The sequence below is a fragment of the Notolabrus celidotus genome, chromosome 8 (assembly GCF_009762535.1).
Source record: "Notolabrus celidotus isolate fNotCel1 chromosome 8, fNotCel1.pri, whole genome shotgun sequence".
NCBI lineage: Eukaryota > Metazoa > Chordata > Actinopteri > Labriformes > Labridae > Notolabrus > Notolabrus celidotus.
In genome coordinates this window covers 33,355,492-33,375,009 of record NC_048279.1, presented here as the reverse complement: position 1 = coordinate 33,375,009, position 19,518 = coordinate 33,355,492, and the positions used below count along the sequence as shown (strand labels likewise).

Genomic DNA, 19,518 nt, shown 5'->3' with positions numbered 1-19,518 from the left:
GACCTCTGGAACAGCCAGCAAGAAAAGATCCTGGGACCAAAGATTGCAGGTTCCTGTACTCTCCTGTCTGATGTAGGTTAAATAGTACAAAGGAAAAAGACTAAAAATCTGTGAATAGACTAACAATAAGACCATGCCAGTAATTTAGTCTATGTGCAGACAAAGAAGACCAGCGAACACCAAATAGTGCTGAGTGAGTGCTTTCCAATGAGTGATGGACCTCAGTGCTCCATGACACACAGTGTCCAGTGCATGGAATCTCAGGGGATTTACATTTTGACAAACAGACATTTCAATTCTTGATGATTTAGAGAACATTTTGAGCAACTGGCATTGATTGATTCCCTTCATGCGGCTAAACTGTGTGATGCTCAGCTTCTGAACCCTCTTTCTGGTCCCAAATGTTTATTTCAAAATAACACCTCTTCCTGCACTGACTTATTAAATTGGCCCACATACGACCTGCTGGCCCCTGCAGGGTGAAGATAACCACGGCGAGACACCGAATGTGATAAGGAAAAGCTAATTTCCATTGTTGTCTGTGGTTTTTATGTTTCACTCATCCTGACAGCCGGATGAGATTTTAGAGGCAGAGGCCCATAAATCAATCCACCTGAGTGCGCCTCCAGACAATGCTTTCATGGCACACTGCAGCCACAATGCTAAATTGGCTGGATAAGGACAAAGGCACAAGGAAGATTCAATACTCTTCATGTAGCCCAGAGTAGAGAACAATGCCAATGACACAAGCTCTGGCAGGGCTAAATCCCTTGTAGTGAATGTCAGTCAATATGGAGCACTTTCACTTTCAGGGAGCATGCAGAGGACGAATGATAACAGACCTTCACCTGCAGATGAAGCCATTAAGGAACCAAAACTCTGGAAGAAGATGGTACGTATTTTCTTCTTTATCAGCCATCATTGATCCACAGTCAACATAGTGGTAGTACGACATGTAAGTCTTTTCCATCAGCTCTCTCCTGCATGTGCTATGCAAGTTTAAACCGTGTATAGATCGACCCTTGATCAGCAGCTACATTTGGGGGTAATGCACATAGCTAACCACACCTCACCCGATACTGGTCATCTCCTCTAGCTAGCAAATATATCTGTCCTCTGAAGGCTTCTCTGTGAAAGGAATTTCTGGGTGTTCTTTGCATGCTAAAATAATGAGCTTGAATTGATGCTTTGTGCACGTGACCTGGCTGTAAATACACCTTCAGGCATTTCAAAAGTCGGTCTGCAGATATTTTACTTTGATCTTCAGAAGAAGACATTTCACGCTTACACATCAGTCTTAGAGAAAATCGCATTTGTGGCACAAATTAAACAAGCGGTCAAAAATGTGTCTTTAAACACCATCATGTGTGCCAGATTAAATCAGAGAGACCAGACTGTACTCATCTTGCAGATTTAAATTCTTAGGAAGTCAGAAGTCAAACACTTCACTCCCAACAAGCAGGCCTGCTCATCGTACCTTAAGTCTCTCAAAGTAGTATGGGAGGTTGAGCCTGCAGTTATCAGGTACCTCTCCTTAGAAATCATCTACCAGTCAGGGTCTGGAAGGCAGACACCTTCTCCACATTTAAGAGTAGGCTTAAAACTTTCCTTTTTGATGAAGCTCATAGTAAGAGCTGGCTCAGGCTTGGATCAGCTCTTCGTTAATGCGGCTATAGGCTTAGACATCCAGAGGAACTGACACTGGAATCCCCTCTCTCCACTATCACTTGCTTAAACTCTTCTTGTCCCATTAAAGTTACTAACCATAGACCTTTCTGGAGTCCCTGAGCTCCCTTGTCTCGTAGTCACTGCCATAGATGGCTTGCTGCTGTGGATGTGCCAGACCATCATCTCTCTCTCTCTCTTTTTAATCTCCTCTATCCCTCTTTCCAACCCTAACTCAGTCGAGGCAGACGTCTGTCTAACATGAGTCTGGTCCTGCTGGAGGTTTCTGCCTGTTAAAAGGAAGTTTGTCCTTTCCACTGTAACTTGCTAAATGCTGCAAAGTGCTCTGCTCATGGTGGATTAAGATGAGATCAGACTGAGTCCTGTCTGTATGATGGGACTGGATCTTATCCTGTCTTGATGTTGGGTCTTTGTTAATAATAGAACATAGAGTACGGTCTAGACCTGCTCTGTTTGTAGAAGAATCTAGAGACAACGTTTGTTGTGATTTGGCGCTATATCAATAAAGATTGATTGATCGATTGAAGTCCTTGAGGGCCTCTATCAGGCTTCCCACAGGCTCTCAGAGATGCTGCTTTGGTGCAGACTTCCCTGAATGAATTACCCACAACTCACTGCAATACAGATGTATGATCCATAAAAAAACCTAGATGAATGTATTATAAATGTGTACACAAAGAACCTCCCTTAAATCATGCAGGCAGTTATATTCAACCACATCAAAATCCAGACATGTACACAATGAGAATCCGCTTCGTCATAGTGGTCTTCAGGCCTGCTATCAGCTCTTTATGAGGGCATGCAGTCGTCCACTCTTGGAGATTTGATGTGATGATTGTGAGTAAATCACCGTACATACAAGTGAGGACCACGGAGACCCAGAGGGTTGTGTTTGGACTCAGTCACAAAGTGAATTTAATGGCTCCAGAAATGATTGTGGTGAGCTGTAACCAAACCTGAAGGCTCAAAAATTGTCATTGTAGCGGCCTGTGGGTGACCGCTCTGCCCTCTCCACACACATCTTTCCCCGTGTGACACAAAACTGTATTTCCCCAGTCAAGAGAAGGCTATACTTTCCTTGTATTTGTATTTGAGCCCCGGGGCAAAAGAGCAGAAATTCCCATTTGAGACACAAGCTGGAAAGGTTAAAGAAGCTCTGCCTCGGGGGGCTGCAGGGTGAACGTTGGAGTAGCTGCTTTTCTGAAGCGCTGGAGAAGGGAGTGAAAATCAGACCGGCTGTGAGTGAAGATGAGGAGGTGCTGCAGAGCAGAAGACAGCTGTGATACACTGTGGTTGTATTTCACACGAGGTTACAATCTGTATTGTGCAGCCAGTGTCAGGAAATCAGTGATTTTACATTCTACATTTCTACAGTTAATACAAGATACCAGGAGATGATACATTTATTGGAAAGTAGTGTGCCACACAAAGAAAGGACCTCTGCATCACCACACTGCACTTTTACAAATTCATGGAAAATCACAGAGAAGGTATTTAAGGTGCTATTATGAATCAGTAAGAGAAACTGAAACATGGAGAGGACAGGGAAGGGGACTGGCACCTGAAAAAGTCCTGACTGATACGCCTTCTTGACATGAATTAGGACTTGTGTTGTTGCATTTATTTCAGCTGTGATTTGGATTTGTGTTTCATGTCTTGAAGCTGACTAATAAATTACCAGACAGCAACAATTAACAACCACAAGCACACACTGAATATAAACAATAGCTTATCAAAGCCAAGACATTAAATATCTGTGTTTTCCTGTCACAAGAGCAAGAAGCAATTTGTAGAGGTGACACTTCGGGGACGTAATCATCAGCGTGGCATCTTTCTGGTTATAGTTATGTATGAGTATTTCATGTTTGGCTGGACCACAGAAACTTGAGTGACCCAAAGAAGACCTTTGCACTAAGGCAACATCTTCTCTACAGGACAATAAAGTAATGAACGAGAAGATAGTGTCCAGAAATGTCTGTAAAGAGGTCCCAACAGTCATGACTTGAAGCTTTGGGTCATTGAACAATCAATGTATTGATCCTTGGTTTGCATAGGTGAACCTTTGTAGCCTTAATGACACCTTTCAAGATGCCTTGTAGTTTGTCCCTGGTTTATTCTGTGTCAGTAATAAGTTTGTCAGATAGACCTTTATATAAGGTCTTGGCCTCAGTGGCTGAGCTTTAAGCAAAGCTGGACTTACAGGTGTGTCTGTGTGTGTGTTTGAGCTCAAGAGATCGTGATAGAAGCCCATGCAGCATCACTTGGTGACAAAGGTAAAAACAAAAAGGCTGCCAATGTCTGCTATAAATTGGGGTTAAAAATGAGACAAAAACTTTAAAGACCCCGCCTCATACGCTCTCTAAATCCTCCGCTCCTCTCCTCCTTGTTATTCCTCGGTTATTGCCCTCAGCAGGCTACTTTTGCCTCCAGGCGTTGTGATGACAGCGAACAGGCGCCGTGACCATCGATGTGTTTCAGCTGACTGCCTCACTTGTGTTTTAAGTGTCATGGGGAGGAAAGTGGGGATCTGACTAGCCTCCCCGAACAACTTTGGGTATAAAAGCTGTCCTCTGAAAGCCCTCTGAGTCCTTGCAGTACTTTGTGAAAGTCTCTGACCAATCAAGCCCAAGATCCACAGGATGCGTCGCGTTACGTTACGGCTGCGCCGCGCACGTCGCAGCAAATAGGTTCCCATTCAAGTCAATGCTCTAGAGTCCACAGGGCGCGCTGCGGCGCGTCTCAGCTCCGTCTCTGGAGCGTTCCGCCGCGCCGCTCTGCCAGAGATACGCGGGGAGTCTATTTTCGCCGCTGCCCGCGCCCAGCACGCGTCAATCGACACAGAAATGATCGAACTATCCCGGAAGTCAGGCACGAGGATCGTATGCAACATCCGCTCACTTTCAAAATAAACACCATGTGCAAACACAAGATCGTAAATTTCACCACTTCTTCAACATTACGTCATAACCTGGGGCATCGGGCCAGACGTCAGTCTCAAAAGATATCCGACACCATGGACGAGGAAAAGTTTATACTGTGTTGTTCTCGCGCGTTTTGGAGTTCTCGAGGGATCTTGAGTTTCCTGCTCCGGAGTGCGCGCCGCTCCAAACATGCATCCTATGGACCAGGGCGAAAGCCCCGGGACGGAGCAGAGCCGTGTCGCAGCTGTAACGCGGCGCACACGCATCCTGTGGATTCCCCGAGTTAGATCGCTGCATTCTTAGCTGGAACCCATGAGAGCTAATTCTGATTTATGAGTTTTCACACCTCATTACTTTTTTATACTCCTATGCTCTGAGGGGGGAAACTCTTATTTTTCTTTCCTTTGTATTTTGATGCGGAGACAAAGACGAGGCAACAAAAGTCCATCTTATCCTCGAGGCTATGCCAATTAGGAAGTCAGGAAGCTATGGAGGTAAGAACTGCTCTGAGACGCTGTGAAGACTCTCTACCTCAGCAGCTTTCTAACCTGGATGTCTCCTGGAGGCATGAGCTCATGTTACCCAGGGAGTTTGGAGTTCAAGCTGACTGCAACACACTTCTCCAAACAACAACTCAGGTAGTGGTAGAAGAACTGGAATATATATGTCCTAATTTACACACAAATGCATTGTAACAATATATTTACCGATCGTATTGAGCTGTTAAGATTAAATGCTAACTTTCTTCCCAAAACCTTTCTTAAAGGACATTTTAAATGTTTAAATATGTTTTCATTTTTAAAACATGTATGATATGCGGCAAAATTAACAACCTTGCCGGCTTTAATGCCTCACAAAGAGGCCAGCTTATAGATTTTGAAGGTTCACAGGTCTCCAGCTGAAGACCGGCCCCAGCAGAGACTCAGGATATTGATCTGCACTCCCTAATTTCAGAAGGCCATCATTGCATCTTTGTTTAATCTTGCATGCTATGAAAACTTCTGAAGCAGTAAATTGAAAAAGGGATGAACCCACCTGATGGCCCAGAGAGAGCAGTGTGATATTTTTCCATTAAAACAGCGATGGGAGTGGATTTCATATCTAAGATGTTATTTATGTGGAAGTTCTCTGGTATGATCGTGATGATGATGCATAATAATAAGTCAGCCTACTTTGAAATCCTCAACATTTAAACTCGCCAATTATCACTCACGCAGCTGAGAGCTGCAGCTGAGCAACCCCACTGGAACAGCTGGGAACCAAAGAAGGCATGCTGTCAGATTCTGATGAGTGCAGGAGAATCTGTGGTTGGTTTTTTTCTGAATTTACCAAATTTATTACAAAGCAGAAAATGAAAACCACAACAAAGAACAGAGATTACCCACCTGGCAATTCAGCAAAATTCAAAAGTCACGAAAAGTTTTTGATCAAAGATGGTCAATACTGTAAATATTCAACATGTTCACTATTTTCAATCTGATATTTTGCAGTGTTTGGAGACCCTGGGAGACAACAAAGCACTGAAGGCAGTTACTATGATAACCAGAGCAGACCTGAGTTTGAGTTGAACTTGTTTATATGAAATGGACAAACACCAGAGTTCCTGATAACCCAGCTCGGAGCTTTAGCTAAACCAGGTTTGAGGAATAAACCCCAGGCCTTCACCTTCACGCTACATCCATACGTGTTAAACTGTCTCTTCTTTCATCCAAGTTTATGACCGGAGCTAACCGTGTCTTTGTTAAGTTTGTGACAGTTTTCACTCACCTAAATCACATGCTGTAACATGTACAGCCTATATACTGTATATCAAAACAGAGGAAGTGTTGAGGGGCTGTGAGGCCAAAATATTTAGAGCTCCCCCTGCTGACTGTCTGCAGTATAGCTCATGAGCCCAGCCTCCTTCCTGCTAACAGATGGATCATGGGTCCAAACATAATGAAAATTGCTTGAAATATTTTTTTCTTAACCATGCACTCTGTCATTAAAGCAAGTCTGTATCATGCTGATTTACTTGAAAGTGCAAATTTTTCGGAGAAGTTTACTTTTAATAAGTTATTTGATTTAAAGAAAGAGACTGATTGACAGCTCTGTTGAGCTCCTGCAGCTTTCAGGATTTGCAGAGTGGTGAGAGAACGCATAATGGACATTAACAAAAGAGTCAGTGAACTTTGGAGATAACATCTAATAAATGTCAGTCAATTGTTTCAAAGCAGGGCTGGCTGCAATGTATAAGGTAAGGTTGAGATATTTCCCAGACATTACTCCCTAATATTGCTCTTATTATCCACTTTGATCCTTTCTATGTCACTGATACCTCAATCAATCAAACAATCAATCTTTATTTATATAGCACCAAATCACAACAAACGGTTTCTCAAGACTCTTTATAAACAGAGCAGGTATAGACCATACTCTGTTATATTATTAACAAAGACCCAACATTAAGACAGGATAAGATCCAGTCCCATCCTCCATATTACTCAGTCTGATCTCATCTTAATCCACCATGAGCATTGAACCTTGCACTATTTAGCAAGTTACAGCTGCAAGGACAAACTTCCTTTAACAGGCAGAAACCTCCAGCAGGACCAGACTCATCTTAAGACAGCCATCTGCTTCAACCTCTACAATTCTGTTCAATGATCTATTCCTTTAAAAGGTGACATATCACGCTTTTTTCATCAATATATATTGGTCTAAGAGGTCCCCAAAACATGTCTTTAAAGTTTATGCTCAAAAAAACACTTTGAAATCAGATTTTGACATGCCTGAAAAGCCCTCTTCTTCAGTCCTCCTCAGAACACTCTGTTTTCTCTCTGACCACGCCCCCTCAGGAAGTGGATGTGGTCTCGGCTCTCCAGCACGTTGATCTAATGTTTACATGTTGGCTGAATATACACGTCTGCTCACAGACCCGCGTTACTTCAACCCTCTGAATCTGATCCTGACGGAGAGGCGCCTGTAGCAGTTGTTGTTGTTTTATTTATCAGTATGTCGACGTGTGTCTTGGTACACAGCTACGAACATGTAGCTATGTGGCTATGCTAACTAGCGCTAGCACTTATCCATGATAAATAAAAATCATCCACTAGATCTTCAAATCTGCAGACGTGGGGAGTAAAACCGACCTCTGCCAGAAAGGCATCAGTACCTTTTATGAAGGATTGGTCACAGATTCTGTGTTTCTTGTTGTTTTATTTGTCAGTATGTCGACGTGTGTCTTGGTACACAGCTACAGCTACAGCTATGAACATGTAGCTATGTGGCTATGCTAATTAGCGCTAGCACTCATCCATGACAAATAAAAATCATCCACTAGATCTTCAAATCTGCAGACGTGGGGAGTAAAACCGACCTTTGTGTTTATCAAGACAGCCTACAACTAGCATGCCTCCCTCCTAAGCTCCTTGTTAGCACACATTTGTGCAGGGAATGAAAAACGGGGGAGGGATTCAGTATTATTTTATACAGTCTATGGGCTGAACAAGCTCCGAGCTCTGACTCCGTGACAGACCGGATATTGTTGTTACATAACAAAAACACGGATGTCTGAAACGGCTCGTTTTACACACATTTACAGAAAGGTGGAGAAATCAGAACAGGGGCAGAATGGATTTTCTTCATTCTCGGGGGGTTTGTAGACAGGGACACATATTTCAGGTAAAGAACCATTAGAAAGTCAATTTTGCATGATATGTCACCTTTAATTTCATCCGTAATTTAATTTCTCATCAAGAGAAAGACTTAACTTTCTCAAATGCAACACCAAAACATATACAGCAACAAAGTTTGTACAACAACACACCGGGGAAAAGTCGTCAAGGTCCAGACCTCCGAGGCCTCACTGTGCCCAAGATCATCATCCGGAAAAACAATTGTTTCTCTCTCCGTGCCCCCTCTGCCCTCACTTCCTCATCCAAATATGCAATTAACCAGGGTCGTCAACCATGAACCCAGAGTCAGTCAACAATGCAGGTCTGCCGCAGATAAAGTAGTCCTCCAGGTTCCTCCCTGCTGCCCACATCAAACATCACTTAACTAATTGGGCACTCAAAAAGGCGATGGAAAGCTCATGTGAGTTGAAAGCCGTCTGGCAGAAAGTGAACGTGCATCATTGGAATGCAAAACAGAATCCCGGGAGAGACGCCTCCACCTGAGCGCCTGCCTGGTATATTTATTAACCTTTATCGCATCAACAGATGACGAACATGAACTTCTCTGATGACCTTTTGGTGTTATCTTATAACTATGCAGAAGGAAGTCGGGCTGTTGGAGTACGCCTACAGATTTGAGAACAGCAGGGAGAGAAATGTCAGAAAGTCAGAAAGTTTCATCCACCGGGGTTCCAGGTGAGGATAATAGCACATCAAATCTTCTTTTGCAGATTGCAGCAGCTTTTTTGGTCCCCCGCTCAAATTGATGAGCCTTTGTGCGGATGAAAGGCGGGGAAGATTGATGCACCGCTGTTCCTCATGTATCACTGCCTCCCATGCTTGAATGATAATCTCGCCCATCAAAAGCAGAGCTGGACAACAGAGCAGCTGCTCCCACTTTTCAAATGAGAGCTCATCCTCTCTCGCTGAGTCTTTGAAGCTTGACCAACTTTTCTGTCAGTCTGATGAAACAAGTCGGACATACTTCAGTGAGCTGAGGTTCTGCTGTTGCACCAATAAGTGTGCATGACTGATTGGAGGGCAGATATGTACTATTTTCAGGGATGTTGAAGGATGTTGGATGTGTTTTCATAAAGTACTGTGACAATAAGATGGAGGGAAATTCAGAATTAAGTAACTTTTGCATAGGAAGCTTGGCTGTCTTAAATTTGGGATGTGAGACCACACAGCGCTGATCTCATCCCATCTTTGCCATTTTGGTTTGCAGCCCTTCCAAAAAAGAAGAGAAGAGGACAAAATCTGCCTGCGGGACTCTTCCAAAATGGGACGACATATATTTTAAGGACTCTGGCACATTAATTTCCCATTTCCTTTCAATCATATCTCCCTGCCTTTGTTTGGAGCTAGCACGCTCCATAGGGAATCGATTAAATTATGCATGGGAACAAATTGAGACTCTGAGCTGAAGGTGGTCCTTATCATTAATTTCTGTCCTCTTCATTATCCAGTTATGAGTCAAATGAATAATTAAGAATTCAATATCATCACTCTCACACAAAACGTCACTGAGCACATAGTCAGCCTTTCCATTTTTAGGCATTATGGGAAGTCATGGGTGAAGCAGGCTGCAAAGAATTAGGGTTTAGTGGATAGATCCACACTTCTGCTTTCATCTGTCTCATTACCAATTCTTTCAAATCTTACTTTTTAATTGCCACCCCGTTGCCAACATTGTGGAGATGCTGATCAAATGATAGAGGCATGATTAAAAGAAGTCCCACTGATGATTTACTTTGTGAGGAGTCCTGCCTGCTTCTTAAAAATGTGCATTCAGTCCTGTCACGTCACCTGTTGAACTCATACATGACTTAAATGTGTATTGTTGTGAGTTTACAGTAAAAACTACAGCTAAATATGTTAATCTGCCCTAAACACTGGTCCTTTTATTCACAGAAATGAATATATTGTTTATTTCTGAATGCTGTGACTTGTTTTCAAATGGGAGAATTTTAATTCAGCCATGAGAGACTGATGAGGGAATTATTAAAGTGATGAAGAAATGAATAAAAGATGTCTGAATGACTAAATAAAGAAAAAAAATACTGAAAAAGTTGTGCAGATCAAAACAAAAAACACCTGGAGGAATGTCTCTCAACTAATTATGTTAATTTGCAACAGATTAGTAACATGACTGGGTATAATAAGGGAATTCCAGAGAGGCAGAGTCTCTCAGAAGTAAATATGGGAAAGGTTCATCATTCTGTGAGAGATTCACAATAATGTTCCTCAGAGTAACGTTTCAAAGCATTTAGGGATTTCATTAACTGCGGTTCATAATATTTAAAAGGTTCAGAAAATCTGGAGACATCTTTGTACAAAAGAGACAAAAAAACTGATATGACTCTGCAGTGGAAGTCACTGCATGGTCTCAAAATCACTTCCAAAAACAATTGTATGTAAACACAATTTGTCCTTGCTTCCACAGGTTGGAACTGTACCATGCAAAGAAGAAACCACATGCTGATGCACATGAGTCAGAAACGCTGGAGACTTCTACAGATCCAAGAAGATCTGACATGGATTTTATTTAAGGATTACATCAGTCCTTTATTTCTCGATTGCCTGGTTTGCTTGTAAAGTGGTCAGCGCAGAAACAGTACTACTTGTTCAAGGTTCTTGGAATATCAACAGGCCTGATAAGACTCCCCAGTTGGACACCAGAGAAAATCTCTGATGTGAGGCATACTAACAAGATATCAGATATACGTCAGCTAACATAATGACAACTCTAAGTAAATTAACTGAATTACAATTCTGATTTTAACTTAAACTGCCATCTTTTATTAAAACTTAACTATGTCAATTTGGGCTCTAAGGTTGACAAAGTCATTTGAGTGACTGAGCTTTACCAGATGTCATAGGTTTCACAAAGTTAACCAGGTTTTGTGACAGCAATCAACACAGCTGCACCCAGAGGCACATGTAGGCCATCTCCATGAAGAAGTAGAAAGGGGCCCTGAGTTCTAGTCCCCAAGTATTTTAGTGAATAACTCAGTTATATTATTAATCATAGGTCTTAAAATAAAACTTTCCCTCTGGAAATGACAGGTTTAGCAAAATAAAATAAAATGTGAGAGCACTGTCCCTTTAAACCTATCTTACACATAATAGTAATCACAGACAGAAACAGATTTAATGTAAAAATAAGTAATTTACTTACTTTAATTTTCAAAGCAAAAATCTAATATTTGGATTCCCTTTGACCTTTAGTTCTTTTCTATTTCTTTTGTCAACAATGTGACACATTTAAACAAAAAGCTCTTTAAATTTCAGTCTATAATAAAATAAGTTGCTTTCTTTTATTTTCCCTCATGTTTCAGAGATAAGAAAAAACAAAACACACTTTATCAGGATCAGTTTCACCTTTATGTTAAGCCTGCAAAATATTATATTTTGACATGAAAAACCTTGTTGCAAGAATACACCTGCAAAAACGTGGCTGTCACTTCACTCAAACAGAGCAAAATAAAATAAAGATCAGGGCAGTACCTTTTCAGGGATGTGAGGTCCACAGAGTACTTCTTCCATGCATAGGTCTCCTTAATGAGCAAGAGGAAAGTGATGGTTCAGGATCATCAGGTCCAGTGGTAATCCAACATTCCCAGGGGAATCAGAGTGCTGTCTGGTTGTAGTCTCTTGTTTCCAGGTCGAAGCTGCTGGGTCACGTAGGGCTCGCTCACAGCAGCTGCACTCTGTCCACGTGTTTTAAATCCCTCAGGTCATCAATACTTCTGCTCAGTTTTGTTATTAACAAACGAGTCTTCTTACAGATGCAAATAATCCAGATACAAAGTTTGAGCTCAAAACTCTACAAAACTCCTGAAAAAACTCCTGAAAAAGCTCGTGCCTGCCTCGTTAACTCTCGTCTTTTTTCCCTTCCTCTCCCATGAGGTCACTGCATGCACATCACGTGATCCAATTAACACACCTGGAACTAATCAGTGACCAGGTACACTCCTCCAGAGTGATACCTTTGAAATGATTTAACAGATTTTTAACAACATAAAATAAATAAAATACATCAATGCATGTTTAAACATTCTTATGAAGATACATGAATTTAATACAACACACACATTTTGCAGCAACATATGTGCTTTAACGACACTCCTTTTAAATTCTATTTATTCAATAACCTTTTTAATAGAACAAGTATTTAAGAATATTTTTCACTTGGCTACACACATGGAAACATCATGTTGGTTAAGGTGAGGAGAGGGACTGTCTTTTCATGAGCTCTGCCTCCTCCACAGAGAGGATGTTCTTGGTCTCTTGTTTTGGAGACTCTATTCTGTCATTACCAGAAAGTCATGTTCTGTTCTTTCCACTCCCGAACGGCTCTTAATTTAGGATCTTTTGTAGCCGTATGTTTCACTTTAACTTTGCAAAAACTAATGGTTTGTGTTGAAAACCCTTTACGTACTGTGTTTTTATGAGAAGCCTTATAATTGCCCAATTTTGTCGTTTATTCTGTTACAAAACTATTCTTACTTTTGTTTAGTATTTTAATCAAACAACCAGGGGTTGTGATTAGGGTTAGGGTTAAGATTAGGGTTAGGGGTTAGGGTAAGGGCTGGGATTAGGGTTAGGGTTAGGGTTAGGATCAGGGTTAGGATTAGGGTTAGGATTAGGGTTAGGATTAGGGTTAGGGTTAGGGTTAGGGTTAGGATTAGGGTTATGATTAGGGTTAGGGTTAGGGTTAGGGTTAGGGTGAAGATTAGGGTTAGGATTAGGATTAGGGTTAGGGTTAAGATTAGGGTTAGGGTTAAGATTAGGGTTAGGGGTTAGGGTAAGGGCTGGGATTAGGGTTAGGGTTAGGGTTAGGATCAGGGTTAGGATTAGGGTTAGGATTAGGGTTAGGATTAGGGTTAGGGTTAGGGTTAGGGTTAGGGTTAGGATTAGGGTTATGATTAGGGTTAGGGTTAGGGTTAGGGTTAGGGTTAGGGTGAAGATTAGGGTTAGGATTAGGATTAGGGTTAGGGTGAAGATTAGGGTTAGGATTAGGGTTAGGGTGAAGATTAGGGTTAGGGTTAGGGTGAAGATTAGGGTTAGGATTAGGATCAGGGTTAGGATTAGGGTTATGGTTAGGATTAGGGTTAGGATTAGGGTTAGGGTTAGGGTTAGGATTAGGGTTAGGGTTATGATTAGGGTTAGGGTTAGGGTTAGGATTAGGGTTAGGGTTATGATTAGGGTTAGGGTTAGGGTTATGGTTAGGATTAGGGTTATGGTTAGGATTAGGGTTAGGGTTAGGATTAGGGTTATGATTAGTGTTAGGGTTATGATTAGGGTTAGGGTTAGGGTTAGGATTAGGGTTAGGGTTAGGATTAGGGTTAGGGTTATGATTAGGGTTAGGGTTAGGATTAGGGTTGGGGTTATGATTGGGGTTAGGGTTAGGGTTATGGTTAGGATAAGGGTTATGGTTAGGATTAGGGTTAGGGTTAGGATAAGGGTTAGGGTTAGGATTAGGGTTAGGGTGAAGATTAGGGTTAGGGTGAAGATTAGGGTTAGGATTAGGATCAGGGTTAGGGTTATGGTTAGGATTAGGGTTAGGGTTAGGGTTAGGGTTAGGATTAGGGTTAGGGTTATGATTAGGGTTAGGGTTAGGATTAGGGTTATGATTAGGGTTAGGGTTAGGGTTAGGGTTAGGGTGAAGATTAGGGTTAGGATTAGGATTAGGGTTAGGGTGAAGATTAGGGTTAGGATTAGGATCAGGGTTATGATTAGGGTTAGAGTTAGGATTAGGGTTAGGATTAGGGTTAGGGTTAGGGTTAGGATTAGGGTTAGGGTGAAGAGTAGGGTTAGGGTGAAGATTAGGGTTAGGATTAGGATCAGGGTTAGGATTAGGGTTATGGTTAGGATTAGGGTTATGGTTAGGATTAGGGTTAGGGTTAGGATTAGGGTTAGGATTAGTGTTAGCGTTATGATTAGGGTTAGGGTTAGGATTAGGGTTAGGGTTATGATTAGGGTTAGGGTTAGGGTTAGGATTAGGGTTAGGGTTATGATTAGGGTTAGGGTTAGGGTTAGGATTAGGGTTGGGGTTATGATTAGGGTTAGGGTTCGGGTTAGGATTAGGGTTAGGATTAGGGTTAGGGTTATGATTAGGGTTAGGGTTAGGATTAGGGTTATGATTAGGGTTAGGGTTAGGGTTAGGGTTAGGGTTAGGGTGAAGATTAGGGTTAGGGTTAGGATTAGGGTTAGGGTTAGGATTAGGGTTATGGTTAGGATTAGGGTTAGGATTAGGGTTAGGATTAGTGTTAGGGTTATGATTAGGGTTAGGGTTAGGGTTATGATTAGGGTTAGGATTAGGGTTATGATTAGGGTTAGGGTTAGGGTTAGGATTAGGGTTAGGGTTATGATTAGGGTTAGGGGTAGGATTAGGGTTAGGGTTAGGGTTAGTGTTAGGGTTATGATTAGGGTTATGGTTAGGGTTAGGATTAGGGTTATGATAAGGGTTAGGGTTAGGATTAGTGTTAGGGTTAGGGTTATGATTAGGGTTAGGGTTAGGGTTAGGATTAGGGTTAGGATTAGGGTTAGGGTTATGATTAGGGTTAGGGTTAGGGTTATGATAAGGGTTAGGGTTAGGATTAGGGTTATGATTAGGGTTAGGGTTATGATTAGGGTTAGGGTTAGGGTTATGATAAGGGTTAGGGTTAGGGTTAGGGTTAGGGTTAGTGTTAGGGTTAGGGTTAGGGTTAGGGTTAGGGTTATGATTAGGGTTATGGTTAGGATTAGGGTTAGGATTAGGGTTAGGGTTAGGGTTAGGATTAGGGTTAGGGTTAGGATTAGGGTTAGGATTAGGGTTAGGGTTAGGATTAGGGTTAGGGTTATGATCAGGGTTAGGGTTAGGGTTATGATTAGGGTTAGGGTTAGGATTAGGGTTAGGGTTAGGGTTAGGATTAGGGTTAGGGTTAGGATTAGGGTTAGGGTTAGGGTTAGGGTTAGGGTTAGGGTTAGGGTTAGGGTTAGGGTTACGATTAGGGTTCGGATTAGGGTTAGGGTTAGGGTTAGGATTAGGGTTAGGGTTAGGATTAGGGTTAGGGTTAGGGTTAGGGTTAGGGTTAGGATAAGGGTTAGGGTTAGGGTTAGGGTTAGGATTAGGGTTAGGATTAGGGTTAGGGTTAGGGTTAGGATTAGGGTTAGGATTAGGGTTAGGGTTAGGGTTCGGATTAGGGTTAGGGTTAGGATTAGGGTTAGGGTTAGGGTTAGGATTAGGGTTAGGGTTAGGGTTAGGATTAGGGTTAGGGTTAGGGTTAGGATTAGGGTTAGGATTAGGGTTGGGGTTAGGGTTAGGATTAGGGTTAGGGTTAGGATTAGGGTTAGGGTTCGGATTAGGGTTAGGGTTAGGGTTAGGGTTAGGATTAGGGTTAGGGTTAGGGTTAGGATTAGGGTTAGGGTTAGGATTAGGGTTAGGGTTAGGATTAGGGTTAGGGTTAGGGTTAGGGTTAGGGTTCGGATTAGGGTTAGGGTTAGGGTTAGGATTAGGGTTAGGGTGAGGGTTAGGGTTAGGATAAGGGTTACGGTTCGGACTAGGGTTCAGATTAGGGTTAGGGTTAGGGTTAGGATTAGGGTTAGGGTTCGGATTAGGGTTAGGGTTAGGATTAGGATTAGGGTTAGGGTTAGAACCAGAACTAAATTTAAGCAAACAGAATCAAACTCATGCAACCAGATCCAGAACCAAACCAGAACCAAACTCAAGCAAACAGAACCAGAACCAGATCCAGAACCAAACTCAAGCAAACAGAACCAGAACCAAACTCAAGAAAACAGAACCAGAACCAAACTTAAGCAAACAGAACCAGTACCGAACCAGAACCAAACTCAAGCAAACAGAACCAGAACCGAACCAGAACCAAACTCAAGCAAACCGAACCAGAACCGAACCAGAACCGAACCAGAACCGAACCAGAACCGAACCAGAACCGAATCAGAACCAAATCAGAAACAAACTCAAGCAAACAGAACCAGTACCGAACCAGAACCGAACCAGAACCAAACTCAAGCAAACAGAACCAGAACCGAACCAGAACCAAACTCAAGCAAACCGAATCAGAACCGAACCAGAACCGAACCAGAACCGAACTCAAACAAACAGAACAAGAACCGAATCAGAACCGAACCAGAACCGAAACAGAACCGAACCAGAACCGAACCAGAACCAAACCGAACCAGAACCGAACCAGAACCAAACTCAAACAAACAGAATCAGAACCGAACCAACACCGAACCAGAACCGAACCAGAACCGAACCAGCACCGAACCAGAACCGAACCAGAACCGAACCAGCACCGAACCAGAACCGAACCAGAACTGAACTCAAGCAAACAGAACCAGAACCAAACTCAAGCAAGCAGAACCAGAACCAACTCAAGTCAAAAGAAACAAGAACCAAACTCGAACAAACAAACCCTGAACCAAACTCAAGCAAACAGAACCAGAACCAAACTGGAGCAAACATTATTAATGTCCTCAGGTTGGCATTGAGAAAAATCAGATCCCTCAGTTTGGATGGGCTGATCTGATTTCTCCTCTCAGTGAGTATTTGCCCGGTCTTTGAGAAGAACCGTAACCCTCTCAGAAGGAACAGGTGAAGCCACGATACACAGCCTCCCCTCCATCACCTGTATCCTATATCCTCAGATGTGATTGGCTGCATGGCCGCCATGCCGACCGATCATCACAAAGTTCTGCTGTGAGCAGAGCTGGGGCTGAGCACTGAGAGAGCTAAGCAGCAAAAGGAAGAAACTGGGAGCCGGCTCTCTCTCGATGCGAGACGGCTCTTCTGATTCACTATAAAGCATCGACTCTCAGAGCTGCAGCTTGAATTAAAACATGAATTAAAAATGTGAAACAAACGTCAGCATTACTGGAGATGCTGCATCAATGTACCTGACTAACTTGTACTTCATGTCTGTGGTTGCATGGGTCAAGGTTTGTAAAGTTGTGCACAATGAAAATAAAAAGGCAACAATCCTCCACATTCAGCTCTTCAATGACTTGAAAATTGGGTGTGAATTTTGAAAGTCGCTTTTATATCACATTTATCTAAATGTTAAATCTAATTGTGAAATGCTAAATATAAATGTTAAATGTACTATCTAAATTTAAATTGTTAAATCTAAATGTACATTTTTTAATATAAATGTTAAAAATAAATGTTAAATGTTTAATATAAATATTAAATGTTTAATATAAATGTTAAATATTTAACATAAATATTAAATGTTTGATGTAAATGTTCAATATAAATGTTAAATGTTAAATATAAATGTTAAATATAAATGTTAAATGTGGCTCTGTGATCCTAAATATCTAGCTAATATGTAAATTCACACTGGTGCCCAGTGGAAATACCAAAATAAGAGCTCCATAAAGCGATACAGACTTAGCAATACCAACTGAGCTTTTCTGTACCATAGACTGGGTCAGTAGTGTCTCTGAGCGGCAGTGTTAATTTGCATTATGGAGCTAAATGTGGAGAAATGTTGCAGTCATTTTCAGTGTGCACAACTTAACAAACGGCTCCCCATACTGTGTTTTAGTCATAACTTCTGATAATTCCACTGAGGCAACAACATACTTCAAACTCTGAACATCATCATGTTGTTTGTTTTGCATTTAAATAGATTTCAAATAACTCAAATTAAAATGGAAGAAAGTGTTTACTTGCCACTTCAGTGCAAAAGTATCGTCATATCAATTTACAACCACTTATTGATCAAACCAACACGTGAGGACGATCTCACACAGCAGAGATACTGTGATACTAAGAGGTATCAAAGACTACATAGAGGCTCCTGAAGGGGACTGATCGATGCCACAGAGGAGGAGGAGTGGGCGTTGGTCAACGAGGGAGTCACAAGCTTCTTCTCAGCGATCCATCACCTTGGATTTCCAAACCTTCCCACACCCACTGCATATTGATTCGGCGGGTGATACACGGCCACAGGGTTCTCAGGATGTTTGATTTCAGAGCAAAGCGTATGGATTTCTTCTTCATAGACAGCAGCACACGTGCCTTTTCAACCCCTCCAGTGGTCCCCTTAATAATTTATTTACCATCTTTCCAACAGGCGCTCGTGGATAAGTAGGCCAACATGTCTGACAGCTGGTGAAAAAAAGTAATTCCGTGCATTAAGACTTTATAGCGTTGGATATTAACCAGCTCCCTTTCGCCTCGACAGTCGAAGCTTTGATGCCAGGATCTGCACAGCGTTTTGATCTCAGAACAGAGAAGCCTGTAGAAAAGCAGTCCCATGGTTTGGCAGTGTTGTTCAGTTCAGATGGTGGATCAGGGGAAAAATATTATCCCTGATGTGAAAACCCAGAAAACACAACACTGATCACTTCAAGCTGGAAGGGAGTCTGTTCCTCCCAGCTGGAGGAAAACGCTCTCCCCTCAGACTGAATGTTTGTGTCTATATGGGAGTTCAGGAATACAATTTACCTTTAATTTCTAAGTTATCTTTACCAAACATGTTCTTCACCTTTTACCCTGAGCTGTAATATAAATAATGAGTCCTGTTTTTGTATTTTACCATCAGCACGTCCTCTGAAGTGCTGAAGCAAACAGATTATGCTCGTTAGTCAGATACTTCTTTTTGTTGATTTTGTCTTTTTGTTGAATATGTTGATTGCACATAGAAAATAGAACAATGTCTTCATTTCCTGATTTATCATTCTATGCTGCATAATGATGCACCCACATCCAAAATTATTATTCAGGGCACACAGTAATGTATAATATAAACAGCTTCATATTATGAATATTTCATGGTTGTTTGTTGGTTTCCATTAAAGAAGGTCATCTCCATGATTGACATGTCTGTGTATCTACCATTATGTTTTTAACAATCAGTATATCATTGTTAAGGGCCACAAGATAGAAATGCTAATGTGACATAAAGCTTTGACCTCACCACTCTCCGTGTTTGCGTCACATAGAACTAACTGTTTGTGTTGAGTTTTTAAGAAACATCTGTTTGGGTTGTGTTACAAGCATTAGTAACATAACATGTCTGTTGGTTATGAAACTAACTTACAAATATTAAACTTGTTTTTAATGATCTTCTTCCATCTTCATCTGTTTGTCCATCTATACATCATCCATCCATCCATCCATCCATTATTATCATCCACATTCATCCATCCATCTATTCATCCATCCAGCCATCCATCCATTATTATCATCATGTATACATTATTCCCAGATCCCACCTATCTATCTATCTATCTAT

At 41.7% G+C, this 19,518-nt stretch overlaps 1 protein-coding gene and 1 long non-coding RNA gene across 3 annotated transcripts in view; one reads left to right on the top strand and one right to left on the bottom strand.

Annotated features, from left to right (window-relative positions):
- LOC117817038 overlaps window positions 1-12,286 on the bottom strand; it is a 116,085-nt gene extending 103,799 nt beyond the window's left edge. The window contains exon 1 of one of the 2 annotated variants that reach the window (XR_004632074.1): window positions 11,774-12,286. This is a non-coding gene — a long non-coding RNA (uncharacterized LOC117817038). The remainder of the gene's footprint in view (window positions 1-11,773) is intronic. The other variant, XR_004632075.1, reaches the window with a different exon arrangement.
- The window catches only part of LOC117817031 (leptin receptor overlapping transcript-like 1), a 762,389-nt gene that overhangs the window by 393,811 nt on the left and 349,060 nt on the right, over window positions 1-19,518 (top strand). The gene's annotated exons all lie outside the window — the stretch shown is intronic.